The sequence below is a fragment of the Heloderma suspectum genome, chromosome 3 (genome assembly GCF_057233095.1).
Source record: "Heloderma suspectum isolate Gila_16-S chromosome 3, 16-S_ref, whole genome shotgun sequence".
In the NCBI taxonomy this organism is placed as follows: domain Eukaryota; kingdom Metazoa; phylum Chordata; class Lepidosauria; order Squamata; family Helodermatidae; genus Heloderma; species Heloderma suspectum.
In genome coordinates this window covers 109013907-109037857 of record NC_139460.1, presented here as the reverse complement: position 1 = coordinate 109037857, position 23951 = coordinate 109013907, and positions in this window count along the sequence as shown.

The following is a 23951-nucleotide window of genomic DNA, read 5'->3' as shown; positions in this document are numbered from 1 at the left end:
AGTTTGTTAGGTTTGATGGAAGGAGAGATGCCACACCTTTGAGTTGTTGCAAAGCTCTTTCATGTTTTCTTTCCCCCTACTTTTTGAATTTTGCATTACAACTCAAACTTTCCATTAAACAGGAATGTAGGTTGACTTCCAGTGTGTGTGCTTTTTTTACACAGAAAGTGTATGAAAATGATATATAGATCATCATGTGATGGATGCTTGTATACATGTCTATATCTTTAAGAGCACAATCCTATGTATGTTTACTCAAAAGTAAATCCCACTGTATTCATTAAGACTTATGCCCATGTAAGGGTGCATAGGCCTGTAACCAAACAGTGCAACCCTATACATGTCTACTCAGAAGTAAGCCTCACTAAGTTCATTGTGGCTTTCTCCCAGGTGGGTAAGTGTAAGGTTGCAGCCTTTGGGTGTCTCTACATGAAGCAAAACCCACACAAAAAAACACATCCTTTCTGGAGCTTCCCGCTTTCGGTTTCTTTGCGGGATTAGGAAGAGCTCCTTTACACAGCAGACACGTAGTTTGAACTGAGAGAGTGCCTTCCTCCCTCCCTGGCATGTGTGCAAAGGAGCCGGGGGAGGGGTGTTCTTGTTTCTCGTAGCTTAACTTCTGCTGTACTCTTTTCTCGCAGCCTGCAGGAAACCTCTGACTTACTTCTGGGTAGACATAAAATGTAAGATTGTGCCATAAGTCTGCACCCCTCGGCACACTTAGGTGGGAGTAAACCTCATTGAACTCAATGGGACTTACTTCTGAGTAGACATAAAATGTAAGAAAACCCTGTAAGTCTGCAACCCTCGGCACACTTATGTGGGAGTAAGCCCCACTGAACTTAATAGGGTGCTCTGAAACAACAGAGGACGTTGCTTCTGAGCTTGGTGGGGTGGGGGATCAGATGTGTCTCCCTTCATTGCAGGGAGGCATTTTACCCTCTTCTCCCTCCAATTGAGAAATTCGGAGGCAGGATACGCAATCAGCACGCGATTCTTGCCCTTGCACCTGTCAAATCTGCTCGGGTCTCCTTCCATACAACCCTGCTCCCATCCTCAATGCCTTCATCATCCTGACCGCACCCCCAACAACTGAAAACAAATGCCCACAGCAGGCAAACACAGTGGTTTCTTCCTGCTATTGGAGAATTTCATGGGGAGGTTATGGCGTTCCTGTTCCATGGGCTGGAAAAAATACCACATTTTTTGCATTTGGGGAAAACATGAGATAGGCTGGGGGAAATTGCAAGGGGCACCTTGGACGTAGGGGTGCACGAAAGTCACTTACCTGGTCTCGCAGCTTGCTTCGCGGTGGGGGGGAGGCGCTTCGCTGCTCCCCCCGAAGTTCAGGCCAGGGGGGGAGGCTTCCCTCCTCGCCCGGCCGAAATTCAGGCCGGGGAGAAGCGCCCCGTCTCCCCAGCCGTGAACTTCAAAAGAAAAAAAAAACGCCCCTGTGATAGGCTACGTAACGATTAACGTAGCCTATCACGGCTAGATCTGCAAAGTCAGGCGTGATAGGCTACGTTAATCGTCACGTAGCCTATCACGGGTGACTTTGAAAAAAAGAAAAAAAAAGCGCGTACGCAAATGGCGGCCCCCATAGGGAGCCGCCATTCACCTTCCTTATTTGGTCCCTGTAGTCTACGTAAATCTTTACGTAGACTACAGGGACCAAATAAGGAACGCGAATGGCGGCTCCCTATGGGGGCCGCCATTAGCCGTACGCGCTTTTTTTTTTTTAAAGTCACCCGTGATAGGCTACGTGATGATTAACGTAGCCTATCACGGCTGACTTTGCAAATCTAGCCGTGATAGGCTACGTTAATCGTTACGTAGCCTATCACAGGGGCGTTTTTTTTTTTACTTGTAATGGCGGCGGCAGCAGCTAGTCGAAAGACCGGCTGCCGCCCCCGCCCCTGACGAAGACCTGCCGAACCGCTGCCGGGACCCGCTGCCAGGAGGGACATTCGTGAAAGGTAAGTCCCATCCCGGGGGGGGCGGGGGGGCGGAGAATGTCTCCCCGAACAACCTTCGGAGGACCGAATGCGTTGGCGCTCGGCCCTCCGAAGTTTCGGGGAGAAATTCTCCCCCATCCCTACTTGGACGTTAGCAGTGTCATGTAAAGAGCCTGCCAACTTACGAGAGAGAGCCATCTCAATAGCAGGATAAAAGCTCCATGTGATGAACCCCTTAGAATATAATCTGTCTTGTGACTTTCTAGGCATTGTCTTCCTATTTTTTCCTTCTTGGAATTGTTTTCATGTAGGAAAAAGATAAAGTTTTAAATGTCCCTTATTCCCCAGCATTTCACTATTATTACTGCAGAATATTCATCATAAAGTGTTCAAGCTACTGGATATGTTTAATTACATGCAGACCTGTTAAGTGCACAGTGTCAATTTTTCTGCTGTTTTTACTTAACATTCTAATGTATTCCATATTACTTTTGTGGCTTTTAGTACTTTTCCCACTCAAAATGAAATTTATTTTCAGCCTCACTATGCTACCTGCATTGTTGTAAGAATAATTCAAACAATTTTGCTATGTGTTGATCCATCTAGATTACTTGCTGTTTTTCCTGTCTCCTAGCTGAGCAGGGCAGAGAAAGCTGCTCCAGCTGGCCTAGGGGCTATAAAAGCAAGCAAGCACCGAGAGAGAGAGCGATCAGAGCGAACAAACAAGGAGAGCAAACAGGAGTTTGGCAGGGGAGCTGCAGTGGAAGAGGAGACAAAGACAAAGCAGTGAGTGGGCTGGAGTAAGCTCGGGGACTTTCCATTCTGAGTTGCTGTGTGCTCACCACGTGCTCCTGAGAGCTCCAATTGAATTGAGGAGGCGTGGCCTGAGTACTCCCAGCAGTTGTGTGGGTGGGGTGTTTCAGTCTGTTCCTTGTCTCCTAGATGAGCAAAGAAGAGGAAGCTGTTCTAGGGGCTATAAAAGCAAGCAAGCTCCCAGAGGGCGAGCGATCAGAGCGCACGATCAGGGAGAACAAACAGGAGTTCGGCAGGAGAGGTCAAGGGAGAGGTCCCTAACAATTTTTTTTAAATTTCTGTTTCTTGTAACATACCGGTGGGACTCTGTTGTTAACCTTCAGTGAACAGAGAACAAAGCACAGGCTATCCCAGTACAATCAGAAAGCTAGAAACATAAAGCGAATAGAGACTATGGAAGGAAAAGACTCTCCAGTGGTGGTGACCTGCAAGGTGTGTGCAATGTTTGTTTTCTTGCCTGAGATCAACATGGACTACATGTGCAACAAGGGAAGTTGATTATACTGTTGGAAGAAAAAGTAAGAGGACTGGAGCAGCGAGTGTCGACCCTCCAGGGAATAAGAGGAAACGAAGAGTTCTTGGACAGAATGGTGGAACTACAGCAGCAAAGCGAAGTACAGGAGCTAGAAGAGCAACAGCAAGCTGAGGCAGAAGAGGGAAATGCTGAGGTGAGGAAAAATGAAGTAGAGGATACTCCTTGGAAAAGGGTGACAGGAGCAGAAGAACAAAAAGCCACTCTGTACCAGTGGAGGCAGTGGAACAATGGTACTGTTTCCAGGTACTTGAGGATGAGAATGGAGGACAGCCTGCAGAGGAAGAATGACAGGGAACCCTGCATGAGAGTGAGCAAGAGGCTGAAGGTCAGTCAAGGAGCGGCAATGAAACCAAGGCCTACAACAAGAAGAGAAGAGTAGTAGTAGAGGGAGACTCCTTACTGCATGGGATTGAAACCCAAGTATGTCGCGAAGACCCATGGATGTGCCAAGTATGCTGTCTCCCAGGAGAACAGATTAGAGACGTGACTGAAGGGTTGTCTACACTCATGAAGCCCACTGACAGGTATTCCTTTCCTCTCATCCATGTGGGAATAAATGGTACCAGAAAGCAGAGCTATGAAGAAATCACATCAGACTTTGAAGCTTTGGGAAGGAAACTCAAGAACTTTGGGGCCCAGATATTGTTTTCATCCATTTTTCCAGTAGTTAGAAGACAGATAGAAAGGGAAAGAAAAATACTCCAGGTGAATGACTGGCTATGAAGTTGGTGCCAATGCAAGAGATTTGGATTTGGGGACCACGGGCTATACTTTCTGGAAGATGGACAGTTGGCAAGGGATGGGTTGCACCTCACAAGGGCTGGGAAGAATGTGCTTGGCCACAGCATAAAGAACTTAGTCAGGAGGGCTTTAAACTGAATCCTATGGGGGAGGGAGATGTAGTTGGGGGTAAAGTGGATGAAGGCTCATGCACCACAACGGAGAGAACAGCTCTAATCATCTTCACAAACATATAGGAAGAAAGCCAGCAGACTATAAAGCACATGGTCTTCAATGTCTGTATACTAATGCCCAGAGTATGGGAAACAAACAGAACGAACTTGAACTCTTAATACAGGAGGGAAATTATGACTTGATAGATGTAACTGAAACTTGGTGGGATGATTACCATGACTGGAATACAGCAACTGAAGGATATAACTTGTTCAGAAGGAACAGAAAGGGAGATGGAGTTGCACTATATGTTAAAAATACATATCTCTGCACAGAAATACAGGAGGATGAGCTTGGGAGCCCCACTGAGAGCATCTGGGTTAAAATAAATGGAGCAAAGGATAAAAGGAACATGGTGGTCAGAGTCTGTTACCGGCCATTCAATCAAGGAGAAGACGAGATGAAACGACTGAAAAGCAAATTGCCAATGTCTCAAGGAAGCATGATGTAGTAGCAATGGGGGACTTCAATTTCCCCAATATTTGTTGGGAGACAAAATCTGCAAAGCATGGCCCCTCCAAGAAATTCCTGACTTGTGCTGCTGATAACTTCCTCCTATAGAAAATGGAGGAAGGAACTAGAGGATCTGCTATCCTTGACTTGATCCTAACCAACAGAGATGACTTTGTGGATAAAGCAGCAGTTACAGGAACTCTGGGGGAAAGTGACCATGTTATACTTGAGCTCTTGGTTCTAAAAGAAGCAAAAGCCATGTGTAGCCAAATGCATAATGGAAAGCCAATTTTAATAAACTCAGAACAATGTTAAGTAAGGTCCCACAGCAAGCAACTCTAATAGCGCCATTTGCGTACGCGCGTTTTTTGTTTTTTTTTTTAAGTCAGCCGTGATAGGCTACGTAAACATTTACGTAGCCTATCATGGTGTTTTTTTTAAATCTAGCCGTGATAGGCTACGTAAATCTTTACGTAGCCTATCAAGTTTTGTTGTTGTTGTTTTTTTAACCTGGAAATGGCAGCGGTAGCAGCCGGTCGGAAGACTGGCCGCCGCCACCGCCGCCACCACTGAACCGCCGCCGGAGCCGCCGCCAGAGCCGGCGCTGCCAGGAAGATCCGCCCAAGGTAAGTCCCGTCCCCAGGGGGGCGGGGGGGCTGGGCCGTTCTGCCACCGATTTCGGGGGGCCGAATGCGCTGGCATTCGGCCTCCCCAAGATCCGTGGCGGAACTTTCGTACATCCCTAGTCCCTGCTAGCCAACGGCCGGATGTCCGGCTGCTGGCGGAGCCAGCCAGTGGCTCCGCAGAATCCCTGTGGAGCGGAGCCGGCCGGCGAGGATTCCGGCGGGAGGGACAGAACGCTCCCCCCCCCATCAACATAATCCTCGAACAGGTAAGTGACTTTCGTACATCCCTAATATCCTGATGAGCAAACTAGCTCAAAGTGGGCTAGATGAAACAACGATCCAGTGGATCCATAGCTGGCTACAGAATCAGACTCAAAGGGTGCTTATTAATGGGATCTTCTCAAACTGGGGAGAGGTAACGAGCGGGGTAGCGCAGGGCTCAGTCCTGGGCCCAGTGCTCTCCAACATTTTTATTAATGACTTGGAGGAGGAGGTGCAGGGAATGCTGATCAAATTTGCAGATGGCACAAAATTGGGCATGAAAACTAATACCCTGGAAAACAGAAACAAAATTCAAAGTGATCTGGATAGACTGGAGTGCTGGGCAGAAAACAACAGAATGAAATTTAACAAGGATAAATGCCAGGTTCTGCACCTAGGAAAAAGAAACCAAATGCACAGTTACAAGATGGGGGATACTTGGCTCAACAATACTACAAGCGAGAAAGATCTTGGAATTGTTGTTGATCACAAGCTGAATATGAGCCAACAATGTGATGTGGCTGCAAAAAAGGCAAATGGTATTTTGGGCTGCATTAGAAGACGTATAGCTTCCAAATCCCAGGAAGTACTAGTTCCCCTCTACTCAGCACTGGTTAGGCCTCATCTTGACTACTGTGTGCAGTTCTGGGCACCACACTTTAAGAAGGATGCAGACAAACTCGATCATCCCACAATGCAGGACACGGAATAATGGGCTCAAGTTACAGGAAGCCAGATTTTGGCTGAACATCAGGAAAAACTTCCTGACTGTTAGAGCAATACAACAATGGAACCAATTACCTAGGGAGGTAGTGGGCTCTCCCACACTGGAAGCATTCAAAATGAGGCTGGACAGCCCTCTGTCAGGGATGCTCTGACTTGGATTCCTGCATTGAGCAGGGGGTTGGACTCAGTGGTCTTGTAGGCCCCTTCCAATCCTACTATTCTATGATTCTGTGAGGGTTCAGAGGAGGGCAACGAAGATAATCAGGTGACTAGAAACAAAGCCCTATGAGGAGAGACTGAAAGAACTGGGCATGTTTAGCCTTGAGAAGAGAAGATTGAGGGGAGATATGATTGCGCTGTTCAAGTAAGGTTGTCTCACAGAAAGGCCAGGATCTCTTCTCCATCATCCCAGAGTGCAGGACACGGAATAATGGGCTCAAGTGACAGGAAGCCAGATTCCGGCTGAACATCAGAAAAACTTTTTGACTGTTAGAGGAATACGACAATGGAACCAATGACCTAGGGATGTGGTGGGCTCTCCCACACTGGAGGCATTCAAGATGAAGCTGGACAGCCACTTGTCAGGGATGCTCTGACTTGGATTACTGCATTGATTGGGGGTTGGACTCAGTGGTCTTATAGGCCCCTTCCAACGCTACTATTCTATGATTGATTTTGTGATTCTACTTAGATGGAATTAAAGAACCTCACTGGGGGGAAAAGGGCTTTAATAAAGAAAGATTCTGGCAACACATACCTAAAATCTCAGTTTTGACATCTACTTTGTATCATAGTACACTATAACATAAGCCATACAATTTGACCATATGTCCTGCACCCTCTACTGAAGAACCCCTGCAGTACAGGGTGGACCACCTGGAGCCCCAATCCAGCCCTTTGAAGTTCTCCCACTGGCTATGCCCCCTTTCCCTGGCCCCACCCTCCCACCCACCCACTCTCTCCCAACTCTCAAGTATTTACCTGGGTTTTGCACAGTTTTTTCCCCATTCTAAAGGGTTGAAATGCCTCTCTGAAGGCTGAGTTGCAGGCAGTAAATGCTTTAAGCTAAACTGTGGCCCCACCCCATTTTGCTTTCAGTCCCACCACTGCAGTGCAATCCCCCCCCCCGAGATAACCCCCGAGAAATTGAACTCAGCCCTCGGGTTGAAAGAGGCTCAACACTCCTGCTCTTTTGCTAATCTGCCTAGACAAAAGAGCTCTCACTAACATGTGCATTTTTAAAAATAGATTTTATTCCACTTTTTAAAGTTTAATATTTATATATAATTTGCATTAAGATGACTTAAGTATGGTTAAAGAACATAAGAACATAAGAAGAGCCATGCTGGATCAGACCAAGGGTCCATCTAGTCCAGCAGTCTGTTCACACAGTGGCCAACCAGCTGTCGACCAGGAACCCACAAGCAGGGCATGAGCACAACAGCACCTTCCCACCCATGTTCCCCAGCAACTGGTGTACATAGGCTCACTGCCTCTGGAACTGGAGGTAGCACATAGCCATCAAGACTAGTAGCCATGGATAGTCTTCTCCTCCAGGAATTTGTCCAACCCCCTTTTAAAGCCATCCAAATTGGTGGCCATCACTACATCCTGTGGTAGCGAGTTCCATAGCTCACACAGCTATGCGCTGTGTGAAGAAGTCCTTCCTTTTATCTGTCCTGAATCTCCCACCACTCAGCTTCATGGGTTGACCCCGGGATCTAGTATTTTGAGAGGGGTTCACACCTGTAGAGAAGTTCTCTACAATATGGGTGCTTTCAAGTGAGGCTTTTTGCTGTGCCGTCACCCTGCCTCGTCAGTGGCATTTTACAGGGGGTCCAAATCCTCCGTTTGTAAGCCTTCTGTAGTTTCCCACTGCTTCCATTAAGGGGGTAAAGACAGAATTGCTGCACAATTTCTTTTGATTGGCAGTTCTAGGAGTCTTCTGTCTGGAAGCACCCTATGTATCCTGGATGTGTTCATACGGAGAACCAAACCTGTGAACAAGTCATCCCTGCAGACAGCTGCCACCTGCTGTGTCCTTAGAAGCAGCAATTTTCATTATTGTTTCCAGCTACTGCAATCACAGTTAATAGCTGTGTCTCTATCAGCAAACAGCCCAGATAACCAAGTATCTAAGAGAATATTACTATTCCTGGAAATAACTGGAGAGCTTAATGCAGACAGTAGAGGAATATTTTTGTTTATTGCTGCTTCCCGACAGAGTTAGAAGACATACTGAAGCTATTCTGTCTTTCCTTCCTAGAGGCGCAATCCTACAGATGTTTAGACAGAGAAAAGTCCTACAGCTTCGAGCATGCCCCGGGCAGCCTGGCTGGGGCATGCTGGGTGCTTAGGACTTTCCTCTGTCTAAGCATCCATAGGAATGCACCTGAGGGAGCAATCTTTTGGCCACTAGACAGCGGCTAGATGGCCATAGGATATCATGTTATCTGGGAACCGACCTCCCCCCACTTCCACGCTGCGTCAGAGGCAGCATGGAACAGCCCCGTCCTCTGCACTCGCAAGAGGATCACAGAGTGGCCAAAAAGGGGCGTGTCTGGGGGCGTTCCAGGGTGGGGAGTTCATAACTGCCTGTACGACACATCCAATGTGTCAAATAGCAGCCTCCTCCCCTGCTCAGCCTTCCCGCGGCTAGATGGCTGCAGTCAGCTGTCTAGCCAAAAATGCAGGGCAGGAGAAGCATGGAGGGAACGATCCCCTCCATGTTTCTCCTACCCTGCTTTGGATAGGAAGTCACCTCCAAGTTTGGAGGCAGCAGCCTATCTGGATAGGATTGCACCCGTAATGTATTTCCCATAGTAAGCGTAAAGGTGGAAGCAATGAGAAAACACAGGAGGGTTAAGATGATGTTTGGACCCCCCATAAATTTCTGTGAATGAGGCAGGGCAATGGCATGATGAAAGCCTCAGCTGGAAGCAATGTAAGTCTGAACTGGCCCTCAGGTACAGCAATAGCAGGATTTTCTTCTTTCAGCTCCTACATAGAAGCAAAGTGGCTTCCCTTCACTTAACCCCAGGGTCCAGCAATAGCGGAGGCAAGCTACATGTTGGGGGAGTTGGTTGCCCTCCCCTTGTCCCCTTTGGTACCACCAACAAAGGGATACAACAAATGTGGTGGGGCAACAAATGCATAAGAAATTGTACAGAATTCTAAAATGTGACATTGTGCATTTGTGAAACTTCAGGAATTGCTCAAATCACCTCCTCAGTTCTTTATATTTCATTATTTGTGTTCTGTAGCCCTATTTGTGCATTTGGAGGAATGTGTGAAGGCTCCAAGTAGGGCTGAGTCAGTGTATGCTGCTCCCGCCCCATTGTCCCTGTGCACTGCGGGGCTCACCCTTTCATTCCCCCAACCTCTCTGCATGGAGCAGTCAGGTCTGAAGCAGGGTTATTCTTGCACTCAGAAAGCTCTGCGTGATTGGGAACCCCATCTTATCAGAGTCCCATTCACATGATTTTCCATTCAGATCTCCCTGCATCCGGGAATGAAGGGATGGACTCAACATGCATGGGGACATTGGAGCGGGGCTTCCATGTGCAGGCCCATCTCCACTTTTGAGCCCTGACACATTCTTCAGAATGAGTGAATAGGGCTCTTGTTTAAACAGTTTCTGTTTCATCTAGATATGTACCACTTCAGACCTCAGGTGATAACCATTTTTTAATGCTGCCCCCACCATATAAAAGGAAACCCTCTCTGTAACAAAGAACAACCACCACCTATCATGTCAGGGGGAAAAGATTCAAGGTCAATCTGTTCCTTGCTGTGCTAATTTTCTACTTGCAGGGATTTCTTTATTGTTTACACAGGGGAGCATTCAAAAATATGATCTGGCATGTTTAGTCTGAAATGGTATGGTCTATTGTACCACCTCCATCCCACCTCATACTTCTGCATGTATGGACCAGGCCTTAGTTGTGCCAGTTTTGCAGCAAACATATTCTGAAACAGAGTGGTCCTGTTTCCTATAGGAATTTCCTGTAAAAACTGTGGCAACAAGTTAGGGGATCTTAAAACTATCAGCATAATACGCCAAGGAAACAATTATAGCTTCCACTAAACTTTGTACTTGTGTGCTAAAGGATACCACATTGAACATGTCAGGCTAAAATATAAACACTGGTGTGGTACCATTAAAAACTTTTTATGTAAGTACTCTAAACAATTGCTAAACCAGTTTATTCATTATAACACAGCTCATATGCTGCATAAGCTGCTGTTCTGGCAATCATTTCAAATTATCTACGTAGCTTCTTTTGGCAATCTTGTCAGTCACAAAGAACAAAATCATCCTAAACCCGTCCTGTATTAATAAAATTCCACTTTTCACTATTTCTATTTATTTGAGGGTGAAAAGTTGTGAACATTACAGCAAAGAGCAAGTAATAACAATCTTGCAGTCAAGTAATAAAAAGCACTTTCTATTTTTTATTATTATTTCATAAACAATACAACACAAAAACACATCTGACACCAAGCATGAAATAACCGATCGACAATAACCGCTTATAGTGATAATACAGATATATAAAATTGTAGGGCTGAACTTCTTGAGGGTCTACCAATCTAGATTTAGCTAGGAAATATTCATTAGATCTTTCCAGATGGTTACATATGATTGTGGAGGTTTGAAACTCCCAGCATTCTGCTTGGCAAAAGAAATCCAGGGTTGCCAGCATGTGTAAAAGTAATTGTCGACTGCATTATGGTGCATGGCCTTTAGCACTTTGGTTAATTTTTCTAGTAAGGCAAGATCTCAACGTCTCCTTTCCCAGCTTTTGGCTGATGGTCCACTTCTAGATTTCCAGACTGATGTGATTTCCATTCTTGCCACAGTCCAGAAGAATGTCAGTAAATCCTCATGCAGCAGATACTTATTATTTCCCACAGAGAGGGAAAGTAGTCCCAGTTCCCACACTGGAGGCATTCAAGATGAAGGTGGACAGCCCTCTGTCAGGGATGTTTTGACTTGGATTCCTGCACTGAGCAGGGGTTGGACTCGATGGTCTTATAGGCCCCTTCCAACCCTGCTATTCTATGATTCTATTATCTGTACCTTCTTTGCCAAGTGAAATACCTCTACCCAGAATATCTCTATGACTTTGCAGTTGACCCAGCTTCCACTCACCCTACTATGACTCACTTCCATCCCCTTCCCTTCTGGCTGTTTCCCCAGTGCACCTTAAAGCCAAGACAGGTGGCAATGGACAGCCATGTTACACTTTCCAGCTACAAGACAGAGCACTGCAGTAGGATGCAACTACTTCACCTGCTCTCTCTCCCAACCCTACCACAATTCATTATCCTCTGGTGCCAATCTGGGAACAGTGAATTAGTGAGTGCACAAAGGATTGTCAATCATTTAAGTACGTCTTAATCAACAATCATATGAGTTTTAGATTGATTTCATATTTTCAAAAACATAAATCTGTTGTCTGCTTCTTTATCCTAGCAGCCCTAGGGACAGACCTGGGCCCTATCTATATGGCACTGCTTTGACCCCCCACCCCGTCGCAACTGCACAGCAATGTGGCTTCAAATCACCATGCTCTACGATACCCTTGCAATGTACTGCGTGCTTCCGTAAGAGACTCGCCGTGGCCTCTTTTTTTTGCCATTATACTGAAATGCGCAGCTGTGCAGTCCCATGGGTGTGGGGGTGGCTGTTTTATATTTCAGGGGCTCTGCAGTGTCTTTCTGACCCTGTTTTAGGTGAAAATTGGGTGTTTTGTGCTCCTTCATTTCTACGCCATCAATTTGTCAGTTCCCCAGCCTGAGACTCTCATGATGGTTTGCACTCACAAGTGTGACGGCTACGTGCCTAGCCATCACTCCAAAATGGTGCCCAGAGCGATGTTGTTCCTCCCCCAAGACCCTCCCCAGCCCTTGGGCACTGAGTCCAAAAGCGAACGTTGTGAAGATACGAAGCTGCAAAAACTGTGTGGAAGTATGATTAAATAGATTAAAATGCCCCTCTGTGCCCCTGTAACTGCGCAGCTGTGAAGGGATGGGGGAATAAAGGGGCATCACAGACAGATGCAGGCACTATGCACGCCTACAACATGCCCACTGTAAGATGTGAAGTCAGTTCGGGGAAGGAACAAATGGCCCGCAACGATGGGGGAACCCGCAGCAACCCCCCAAAATCTCAGTAAAACGACCCCTTGGAACTCTGCTTTTTCCAGGCGAAAACCACCAATGGCTGCAAAGTCACAACTGTGTCATCTATCATGACGGACCTCAACTTGCACCTGCCCCAGAGTAAAAGCCCGGTGTAGATGAGGCCCTAGGTGCAATCACAAACCATCACAGCTTAATTTGTCTGTCTGCAACCTCTTCCCATATTCCATCTTATGATTACAAGTCCAGATGAAGTTTTTATTGTAAAATTGTCCTGCCTCATTGAATTGTGTGTGTGTGGGGGGGGTAGTATTTTTAATTGGTAGTACTAGGAGCTCTCTGTCTGGAAGCATCCTGAATGCAGACTTCATGGCTTCAAAATCAGCCTCCGCCCCGCCCCGCTGTGCTTACCATCTAAGTCAGGGGTGTAGAACTTCTTTCAGCCTGAGGCCTGGATTCCATTTTGAAGACGCTGACGAGTGAGCGTGCAGAATGTGTTGCATGGATAGCCATGGTTTGGGTGGGATGGAGGAAAGAGAGAGTGTCTGTTTTGTAGAGTTTCCTTAGTTGCTTTTCTTGTGTGCTGATAGTTTCCCCCTGAGAGGGACTCCTATCTATCACTATAAACAAAGCACATGTGATAACGGCCAATCAGAGAAGGATGCATCATGATACATGACGTTGTGATACACAGGGTGGAAAAAGAATGCCATGCCACATTCCTAAGATGCACTCTGGTGACACGCATGTACAAAAATTCAGAGATACTTCAAAGTTGTGTAATACCAAAAAACTTTCTTCTAAGTTTATTAAGTTGGTTTCATAACCTGGCAACAAAATTATGAATTGCAACACGGTCAGTTTGCCCATCACTAGTTCCAACAGGTTCCATTTAATGCAGATATGTATAGACATCAGATTTTTAACAGACTCAAATATTTCGTAATTTTCTATAAGACCCACCTCTTGCAATGAATACTGAATGTAGAATTGTACATTTGTAGAAACTAGTACTATGTTCCTTTGCAAAATCTCAATGTTATTTCTTTATCCTGTTCACCAAGGGTTCCTTCCTCTCTGTGTTGCAAACCTTTGGAAGCATCTCGTTCCACTTATCTGACTTCTAGCAGTTGGTTTCCAAGGAAACAGCAGGATACAATTTTGGGTATCTCAAGGTTTAAAAGGAAGCCTTGGTGGGAGACTGTCATTGTGAGACAATTGGGATTTGATACACAGCCAGTGCAGGCAATATTTGAGTTCATCTTAACAAAACAGGATGGGGCATGACTGATGCTGACTTGTTCCGTAGTCTTGCAACTGAAATAAGTAGCCTACAGGTAAATGAATGGCAGTTCAGCAGACCTGGGAAGGGAAAAAAATGTGTCAGGCTTGGAGCGGGTGGGGAGAGAATATAACTTGCTGAAAGAAATAATATATCCTGAGGCCTTGAATAAGTGTGAAAACACACAGGAAATTAAATTAGTATTTCTCATAGCTATTTAAACATAGATGAATCAGCATATTTCTAATATGACACACAGACCCAAATGCAATTTGTAGGCAGAAATCTGTACATTTCAGAGCTTGAGATGCATTCCACAAAACAATCAAAAATGTGTTTGTTAACATATGCACATTAGAAAAATATGTATTTTTCTATCCTGCATATATTTCTACAGTGCACACAAACATGCTTTAGTCAATGTGTGCATGCATAAAAAAATGCATACATTTGAAAAACGTGCACAAAAAGATGTACACATTTCTGTGCAGGGGGAAAAAACACAAATTCACAGAACTGGGACAGAACAAGTAAAAATGAGAACCTTGACAAGATTGACCTTGACAGATCCACCCATCCCTAATAACCCCCCCCCCACCAAGAGCTGTTTATCCAAGAATGAGGATGTCCCTCCATTCCAGGGAGTTGTGGTGCTCTGTGAAACCCACTATGGTAGTCTCATAAGAAGATAGGCAACCAGGCACAGGCCTCCCATGACACATATTTGGCAACAGCGTAAAAGGCCTTAAAATTCATTGGGGCAACAAAGAAGGAAGGAAATACCCTTACTGATCATACAATAAATCCCCAAGTCATCCCTGTAATCTCCTGTCTGAATATTTGCCCAGCAATGCTGTTCTACCCACTTGGAATGGAGTGAATGGTATATACTCGATCCTGCCTGCTGTTTTGATGGGTAAGCCAAGTCTCTTTCAAACTCCATGTGACCACAACCACAAACTTGCTGTCGACGCCTCCAGACAACAGAAAACAGGCTCCAGCCTGCGCAGCTTCTTCATTACTGCAGCCTTAAGCCATAATTACATAACATGAGAGGTCTCTTCTCCTGCCAGCAGACAGAGTTGCTGCGCAAGATCTGAAGTCATAACTCTGAATTGAAGACTGCCTCAACAGTAAACAGGATAAGGTTTGCTTGCGCGGTATAAATACAAGCAATGGATGCCACTAGGCTAAACAGGGTAAATATATGGCCACAAGGAAAATGTAACAAGTCTAGTAAGATTCCACGGTTTAACCTGTTCCTGCACTGATTTTTCCAGAAACCTCAAGATATAATTCTGGTTTATATGCTCATCTACTCTTTTTATGAGCCAATGACTAATCATGCTCCTACAAAGCATGTTTGCCTTTGAACTGGTAACCACATTATCAGATTGTCCATTATTAGCAGCCTTTTGAGAGCACTGAAGCTCTTACCAGCCATTTGTATCCCCCAAGAGAGAGAGCTGATTTTGCTCATCATCATGCTAAGGTTCCATGCAGTAGTGAGGACAGACAATTCACAGGCCTTTCCATAGCATCCAGCAAAACCTGCCCGATGCACATTTTATACTATGTGATGCTCCTGCAAACTCTGATCTAGCACCAACACCAGGGTTTCTTGCTGCTATGTTTGTTTCTGGTCTAAAAATGTTCATTTCTGGTCTAAAATATGGATATTTATTGGTTTAAATATTTTACCCGACTTTCTATAGGAGACCTGGACTCTAGGGCACTTAGACCAATGTGTATGCATTTGGTGCAAGAGGACCATGCAGTTTCTGAAGAAATGACAATGTAACAGTCTGACAAACTAACAGAGCCATCCTAACTCCCTTGGATGGCTGTTCAAGAGGTGTTAGAAAGGGGAGGAGCACTCCCTCTGATGAGGGGAGGGGAGGGGGCATCCGCCTTTGAGGCCCCAGTTATACCTATGGAAAGCTCTGCTGGCATAAATCTACTGCTGGCGGCGGGCAGTGGCAGGCTCCAAAATAGGGTGTTCTGGGATGGAGAAGTGGTAGGATGGAGGCGGCCTTGGATCTCTTGGATCCAAAGCCCCTTTGCTGGCCAAGGATACTGCAGGACCTAATCTCCCCCCTCCATTGGAAGCAATGGGGGAATTACAAAAACCAGTGCAGCAGAAGACAAGGTAAATCTGCCCCACCTGAGTGGAGTGCACTGGCAGGGCTTAGACGTGGCAGGCAATCTGCCACTTCGCCTCCGCCCCACTCCCTGCCGCTGCCCTCTTAGGATTGCACCAGAAATTGTCACAATTCTGATGGGGCTGCTGCATTGGAATGAGGGAGAGTAGCCTTGTTGCGGGATGAGGTAGGATGAGTGTTCCTGTGCAGGGTGCATTTTAACCATTAACAGATTAACCATTTTTCCATTTTTAAAAAACGTTCACACACAGCATGGTATTTATGGCTGTGGGGGAAGAAGGCCAGCATCGTTATAACTGGTGGCATCGCAGACCATATCCTGGAAGAGCCTGTGATTCTCATCACACGTATTTGTCATCCAGCAGCCCTTCTGTCAGACTGCAGTAGGAGCTGAGAAGGAAAGCAGGTCCACCCCCAGCCCTGTTGAGAATCCAGCTTCATCAGCTTTTGCCTCTGCCTAGCTCTCATCCAGCAGCCATTCTATCAAGAGGGAGAGATGGAAGCAGGGCCACTCCAAATTGGCTCAGCCAACAGACCAGCAATTTTTATTTCCTCGTCTCTTTGGACTGTTTCCGTTCTAGTTGGTCATGATAAGAAGACCAACAAAGTCAGACCAACAGGACAACATTACAGGTGCATGACAGCTGGTCACTACACAAACTTGTGACAATAAACATCGGTACTTAAGTTTTCTTGTGTTCCTCTTCCCTTCCCATCCCTTTTGCCTTTTGTGTTGTGTCTTTTTAGACTGGGGTGAGGAACATGTTGCCCTCCAGATATTGTTAGACTCTAACTACCATCATCCTTTACCATTCGCCATTGTGGCTGGGGCTGCTGGGAGTTGGAGTCCAACAACATCAAAAGGGGCGCAGGTTCCCAGCCCTGTTTCAGGCTGTAAGCCTTGCTTACTATTGTTACATTAATAAATAAAAATAATAAATAAATGGTATTTGTAAAAACAAATGTTACAAAACCCTGATACATTTTTGAGTTATGCTGTAGTGAATTGAAGAACGATGCATCAATGTGTGCCAAGGGAAAGAACCACAGGCAACATCACCCACCACTTCCTGTCTTTAGCATGCTTAAGGGAATGCAAATAAAAGGAAGAGCTAGATTAACACAGAAGCAGGACACCTGCAGGTTCTTGCTTATTCAAATAGGAATTAACAGCCACATTCCCAGAATGTGGCTAATGCGTGCCAAGATATAGAAAATCTGTGTGAAAGTGCCATTTCGAGCATGCACTCTCTAAACCCATGATCACCCGTGAAATAGCACGGACCTCACACTTCCAATAAACAATTTCATTATCTACCCTGCAGACGAGGATTCTGCCAAGGATGACCAGGAGATGGGAAGAAGATGGGTAGTAAAGCACTGCGTTCTTTCCAAAATATGATTTAGGTATTTTCCAAAAGTTACTTCTGCTATGTGGAGGGCGATACTGAAAAATAATGGATACCTCATCTTACAGTTCTTTCGAGAGCCAAAAAACTTGGCCTTGGCCTTGGCCTTGGAGGAAGTCTTGTTTCAAATTGCTGCTCAGCCTGAACTGGGCCGGCCTTGTGTAAGTCATTCTCCCAGCCTCAATGTCCCACTTGCAAAACAGAAATAGTAATGACCTACTTTCAACATGTTCTCGTGAAGATGAGGATTAGAAAGACCCTGCATACTTTGGAAAGTGGTCCGGAAATGTGAAATGGTACTTTGTTTTTGATTTGCGCTGAACATCACTTGGAAACTTCAGCTTACAGCAAATGCAGTATTCCCACCAATTGTCAACACGTTCATGTTCTGGGTCTTCTTATCCATCCTTGGATATACTCTGACTGTCTAATCCTTTGACTAAGTAGATAATTAAAGCAAAAATACTTTACCTTTGCTAGGGTAGCCAGGTTTCATATGGCTCTGTGGCTTTACTAGTTGCACAAAAGGGAGGAGTTTTTGGTTAGTTCAACCTCTCCCTAGGATGGGAGAGGCTGCACCTGTTGAAATGTTCACTTCCACATATTTCTTGAAAGAGCAGGAGCTGCACTCCTCATGGAATCTGGAAACCCAAACTTTGGCTTGGTAAGGAAGGCAGCCTTTCATAATAATATGGATATGTTCTTCAATTGAGAGAGGTTGTTATTAGTTAAGATCAGGTTTATTCTTGGACTTGTCTTACCAATGGCTACCCTCTAAAAAATGGATATGGAATGATTCCAGGTGAGGCTTTTATCTCACCATCACCCTCCCTTATTCTCAGAATATTATGGGGCGGGGCTCCAGACAGTGTCATCTTCCACTTATAACCATCCCATGATAATTTTTATCCCACCTCTCCTCTAAGGAGACAAAATGGTTCCTCCTGCATTTTATCCTTACAACAACCTTTTGAGGTAGGTTAGACCCAAAGTCACTCACTAGATAGTTAAGCAGGGGCTTGAACTCAGGTCTCCCTGGCCCTAGTCCAATATTCTAACCCCTACACCAAATATTCCATTCTTTAAAAAAAAATAAATCATAAATTAGTGGAGCAAGTCTGTTTTAATATGAAAAACCAGTATTTCTTTAAAACAGCTCTAAGAGAAATGTCACTTTTAAAAAATCATACTTCCCACTCAGAATAATTTGCTTCCCTGTTGTGATAGCAGATGGAGGAGAGAGAACAATTTTCTCTCTCCTTCGCCCCGCCCAGTTTGTTTAATGTTTGTATTTGAGAGCACACAGATGTTCTTAGGCTGTTCCAGTGGCATTATATCTCTTTCTAGAATACAGTGGAAAGGCAAGCAACTGGCAAGTGCATAGGAAAGAAAGAATGTGAGGCAGGCTGGAAAAGGCAACTGATGTGACTGTGCAGAGATGGTGAAGCCCATTCATATATCTTTCCTGAGGCCAAACCAAAGTGATCCATACATTTAAAAATGGAACTGAGCCAATCACATAAAAAGAGGAGGTTGTGCAATTGCTCAGTTGTTAAAAGTTACTGGGTGAAAATACTTAAATATATTTATGAAATTATTGGGTTTAATTTACCTTTAGAGCAAAGGTGGGCAACTTGTGGACCTCCTGATGTTTTGGCCTACACCTTCCATGAACCCGCACCATTGTCTACACTGGCTAGGGATGATGGGAGTTTTAGGCCAAAACATCTGGAGGGCTACACGTTGCCAACCCCTGCACCAGGAATAATTGGGAACTGTTGGGAAATTTGAGTTAATATCTGGATAAAGCATAGTTTGATATTAGTTAATAATTTACTGTTAGCAACAAGAATGCTATTTGCTCCAAATGGAGAAACAACAAACCACCTTTGAAGGGCTTTTCTACATGAAGCTTTTAATCTGCACCTTTACTGAGGCTTCTGCTTCCAGATTCTTTGCGGGAGTGGCTGACTGGCCACTGGCGCCTTTACAAGTTTTTTTTTCTGGGGGTTTTCTTTCTCTGCCTTTCTATATGTTCCATTATACAACCACTAGGTGGTGCTGTGGTATAGTGGAATTGTGCAATTACATGAGATTTCTATGGCATTGTAGAGGCCATTCAGAAAAAATACCACACTTTCCTGTTAAGAAAAAAACACGGGATAATGGTCACAAAGCATGGGAGAGGCCCTGGAGGAGGATGTCGCCATGTAACAGACCCACAAACTACCATGAGTGAGCAATCATGAGTGCACAATAAAAGACTCATGTAGAAAGGTTCTAAATTAGAATGGCTAAATAAAATAGGGAATCTAGCAAAATCAGAGAAATTGACAACATATAAAAAACTAAGTGCAAGGCCTAAGTGATGAGTTAGGGCAGCCTCTCCAAACTGGGTTCCTCCAGATGTTTTGAACTACAACTACCATTAGCCCTAGCCAGCATGGCTAATGGTCAGGGGTGATGGGACATGTACTCCAAAACATCTGGAAGAGAACCCAGGTTGGAGAAAGATGAGTTAGGAAGATCTGAGAGCAAATTGTCAACTTGAAACAGCTGGCACTCAGAAGGTTCAGTACATTACAGAGACTACGGGTGCAGTACTATGCATGTTTAGACAGAAAAAGTCCTACAACATTTGTATGACCTTTTTCTGTCTAAACATGATTTAGGTTGCACCCTAAATCAAAACCTTGCCAAAATAAAAAAGAAAAGTACAGAAAGTCACAGCCTTCCAGAACATGCTAATTTTAAACAATGTTCCCAATTTTCTCCAGGCACCTGAGGTCAAAAAGTCCAAATCTGACCTGTTTAACTCTTGACCTTCCAAAAAGGACATTGCATATTTGAGGGGTAGGCAGACTACCACTTCTACAGCTATGGGGGAGTGGGGGTGAGATTAATTATGTCCATACCTGGGTGGATTGTATCCCACTTAAATGTTATGCTTATGAAACTATATACATATAAACAGAAAGATAACAGCTTCTAGGAAAAATGCTTTGGTTTAAGCCAAACAGCATCTGATGTTTTTCCAGGTGCTTGTCTGAACAATTATGTTTAGATTTGAGGAATACATGTTTCCCCTAAGGAGGCTACTGTTTTGGTTAGCAAGTAACAAGAAAATGTATTGGGGAAACAGGAATTATCTTTTTTCTCCCTGGCTTTTTAATTTTAGTATAATTGTATAGTTAGGTATAGAGCATCCACGTTCAGAAGTACTATGCCACTGAATTACTTTTGCTGGAGGCAACAGCAAGGTGGAGGTGGAGGTGCTGGTTATTGCCTTCCTGCCTTCCTTATAGGCATCTGGCCTCCGCCCCTGGAGCAAGCAGGATGCTGTGCTCGATGGTCCCTTGGTTTGATCTTGCAGGCTTTTTTTACCTACTTAATTCTGGAGGTCTGTTTCATATAGGAATATTTAGAGTAATTACTTTGCTTGATGGATGTTACTAGAACTAAAATAGTCTAGGTCAGGGATAGTCAACCTGGTGCCCTCTAGATGTGTTGGACTAGAACTCCCATCGCCCCCAATCAGCATTACCAATTGTAAAGGAACATAGGAGTTGTAGTCCAAAACATCTGCACCAGGTTGTCTACTTTGGTCTAAGTCATAAAACAACCTAGGATTGGTATATTTTACACTACCCTTCCCTGACCCAGCTCCCTCCAGATGGGTTGGACTACAAGTCCCATCACCCCCAGGTCAGGGAAAGCTGCTTTACACATACATATTAATCACCCGATTTCTCTATGTTCAAAGCATTTCTGAGGGAGGCTCTTCTCAGCTGGAGAATACTATCCGTCAGTGTTGATGTGTTGGCCCAGAAACCCACCACACACACACACACACACACACGCACGCACGCATGCACGCACGCACACAGGGCCTGTCTTCATTTGATTACAGTACACTTGATGCCCAGCAGCTGTTTGGGTCAACTCCACAGCAAAAACACAGTGTGTGAGATGGGGTGAAATTTCTTTCTGTGGTATTTTGTATTTGATGCCCCATTCACATATGCAAGTTATCACTGCATGCTGCAGTCACCAGGTGATGAACATGCCTGTATGTTTGAACTTGGCCATGATTACTTGGCTTGAAACTGATTGGCTCCATTACCCAAAACTTGAGGCCTGGGCCGATGACATGAAATCTGGGGATAATATTAGGGCTGTGCACGGACCCCTCCTCCTCTTCAGATGCCGCTTCGGATCCTCTGAAGTGACCCCTATCCACTTCAGATTGATTTGGACCCTCTCTGCTTTGACTCGGATCCGGATCCGAAGCCAGATTCAGATATCTGGATCGCCCATTTTTGGCATTTTCCCATTGACTTGCATAGAAAAACTCAAATGGTCATAACTTTTTTACTTTTTAGGATACAGGCATGACATTTGGGGACCTCTCCACCCCCCTAGAATGGTGACCACCTGCACAATTTCAGACAGCTTGGCCCAGTGGTTTTTGTGCTAGGTGGAGTTAAAATCTGATGTTTTCCACAGAAACTCTCAAAGCAAAGAGCTGTAACTTCTCCCTGTTTCCACACATGCACATGACACCTTGGCCCCTCCCAGACCCCCTCGAGGGCATTGCACCACTCAAATCCCAGGCAGTATGGCCCACTGGCTTGTGTGCTAGGCGCAGGTTAAATTTTATTTTTTCCGGGAAAACTCCCAAAGCAAAGAACTATAACTCCCTGTTTCCATGCACGCATGTGAAACCTGGGCCCCTCCCAGCCCCCATCCAGAGCATCCCACCCACCAAAGTCCAGGCACTTTGGCCCACTCACTGGCTTGTGTGCTAGGTGCAGGTTGAATTTGATATTCCCAGAAACTCAGACCAAACTCAGAAGGGAAAGTGTGTTGAAGCAGAGATCACTATCCCTAATCTCTGCTGCAGGTTTCTTTGAAGTGCAAAACAACCCTGATTCAGAAGAATCATATGCATGCATGTATGTATGGCCCCCGAGCATCAAGCCAGCATCACATGTGGCCCTTGGGCGAAAACATTGTGCATCCCTGATGGAGTGCATTGATGTTTATTATTTATTATAGAATTTATAAACCGTTCCACACTGACAGTTGTCAGAACGGTGTGCAATAAATTAAAACACAAAATACACAAAGTTACAGTAAAAGCAAATGGATCAATAAAACAGTTGCTGGAATTTATTCATCAATCAGGAAATGCTTGCCTGAAAAGAAAATCCTTCAGCGAATGGCAAGAACAAAGTAGTGTAGTAGGTGCATGCCTGATCTCAGTTGGAAGGGCATTCCATCGGGTGGTACCTTTCTTCAATCATGAAGCTCAACGGGGTGTACAGGGGCTTCTGAGACCATCTCCCATCTAGTCCAGGATCTGCTGACTTCTGCAAGATGGCTGCATGATGTGCTCTCAAATGCATGTCTCTCTGTGTGTGATTCTGTACAGAGGATCCCATCAATTTGTAGCGATGGGGAGTGGTGCCAATAGATGTGATCCTGTTCCCCTCCCGTGTGTTGATTATCCCTGGATTTCACCTTTACTAGGCTATATAGTTCAGCTATTATGTACTGTGGAGACTCAGACCTGACGTCAAGGGTAGGCATGGCTGGGCACTTGCCAAGGGCCCATGCCATAATGGGCCCACCAACAAGACCCCCCTGGACTTGCTCCTCCTCGTCACCGTCGCAACCTGCTTGTTCACCAGCCTCTTGCAGTGGCCTCGACAATGGGTGGTGGTGAGGAGCAGGAGATGCCCCCGCTTACTCGCTGCCTGGCTCTCTGCCTGTCAAGCAAGCAAGTGGTAGCAATGAGGATGCGGAGCAATGGCGGCTGGTGACAATGGAGGTGAGAAGGTAGAGGGGGGTGCTGCTGAGGGTAGCCCCATGGGCCCGCAAAAACCTGGAGCCGGCACTGTGGAGACTGGCCCTCAGCTCTGTCCCATGGAGATTACTTCCAACTTCATGCATTTCAGATTACAGCCTAAACAGTCTCCAGCCCAGCTTCTCCTTTCGATGAATTGCGTTATGAATTGCCACAAAAATCTTAGTGAGAACCAGACTCCCCCTTGAGCATCAAAGCAGCTGCCCGCTGCCCACTGTGATTTTATGCCTATCAACTAGGCATAAAACATGGCGGGGTGTGTGTGTGTGTTAAATAGGCTTGCATTTTATCTCCCACATGCCTGTTTGATATCTTATGTCAAAGGGCATCACTTGTAATTCCGACACTGTGTTAAATGTACTAAATTATTCATTTGGAATTATGGCTCTCAAATGCTACATCCATCTGGAGAAGGTGTTCGTAGCGTTCAGTGACACAGCACTTTCCAGGGCAATTCCGGGCATCTGTTCACCGCTGATCATTGACATTTATTTATTTTATTTCTGTACCGGTTCACAAAACAAAGCTTAAAAGATAAAATACAATACCATAGTAAAATGTTGCACTGTTAATTTGCAAACTGCTTCACTATCTTTTATTTTATTTTAATTATTAATTGATTACAAATTAAAACATATTTGATTAGCAATTAAAACGTATGTGAATGTTAATTCTACTTATGAAACTATGTTACGAACAAATCTAGAGCAACTAGTAGAAAAATACCAAAGAAACCTGACATTAAAGGCCTTGGAGAAT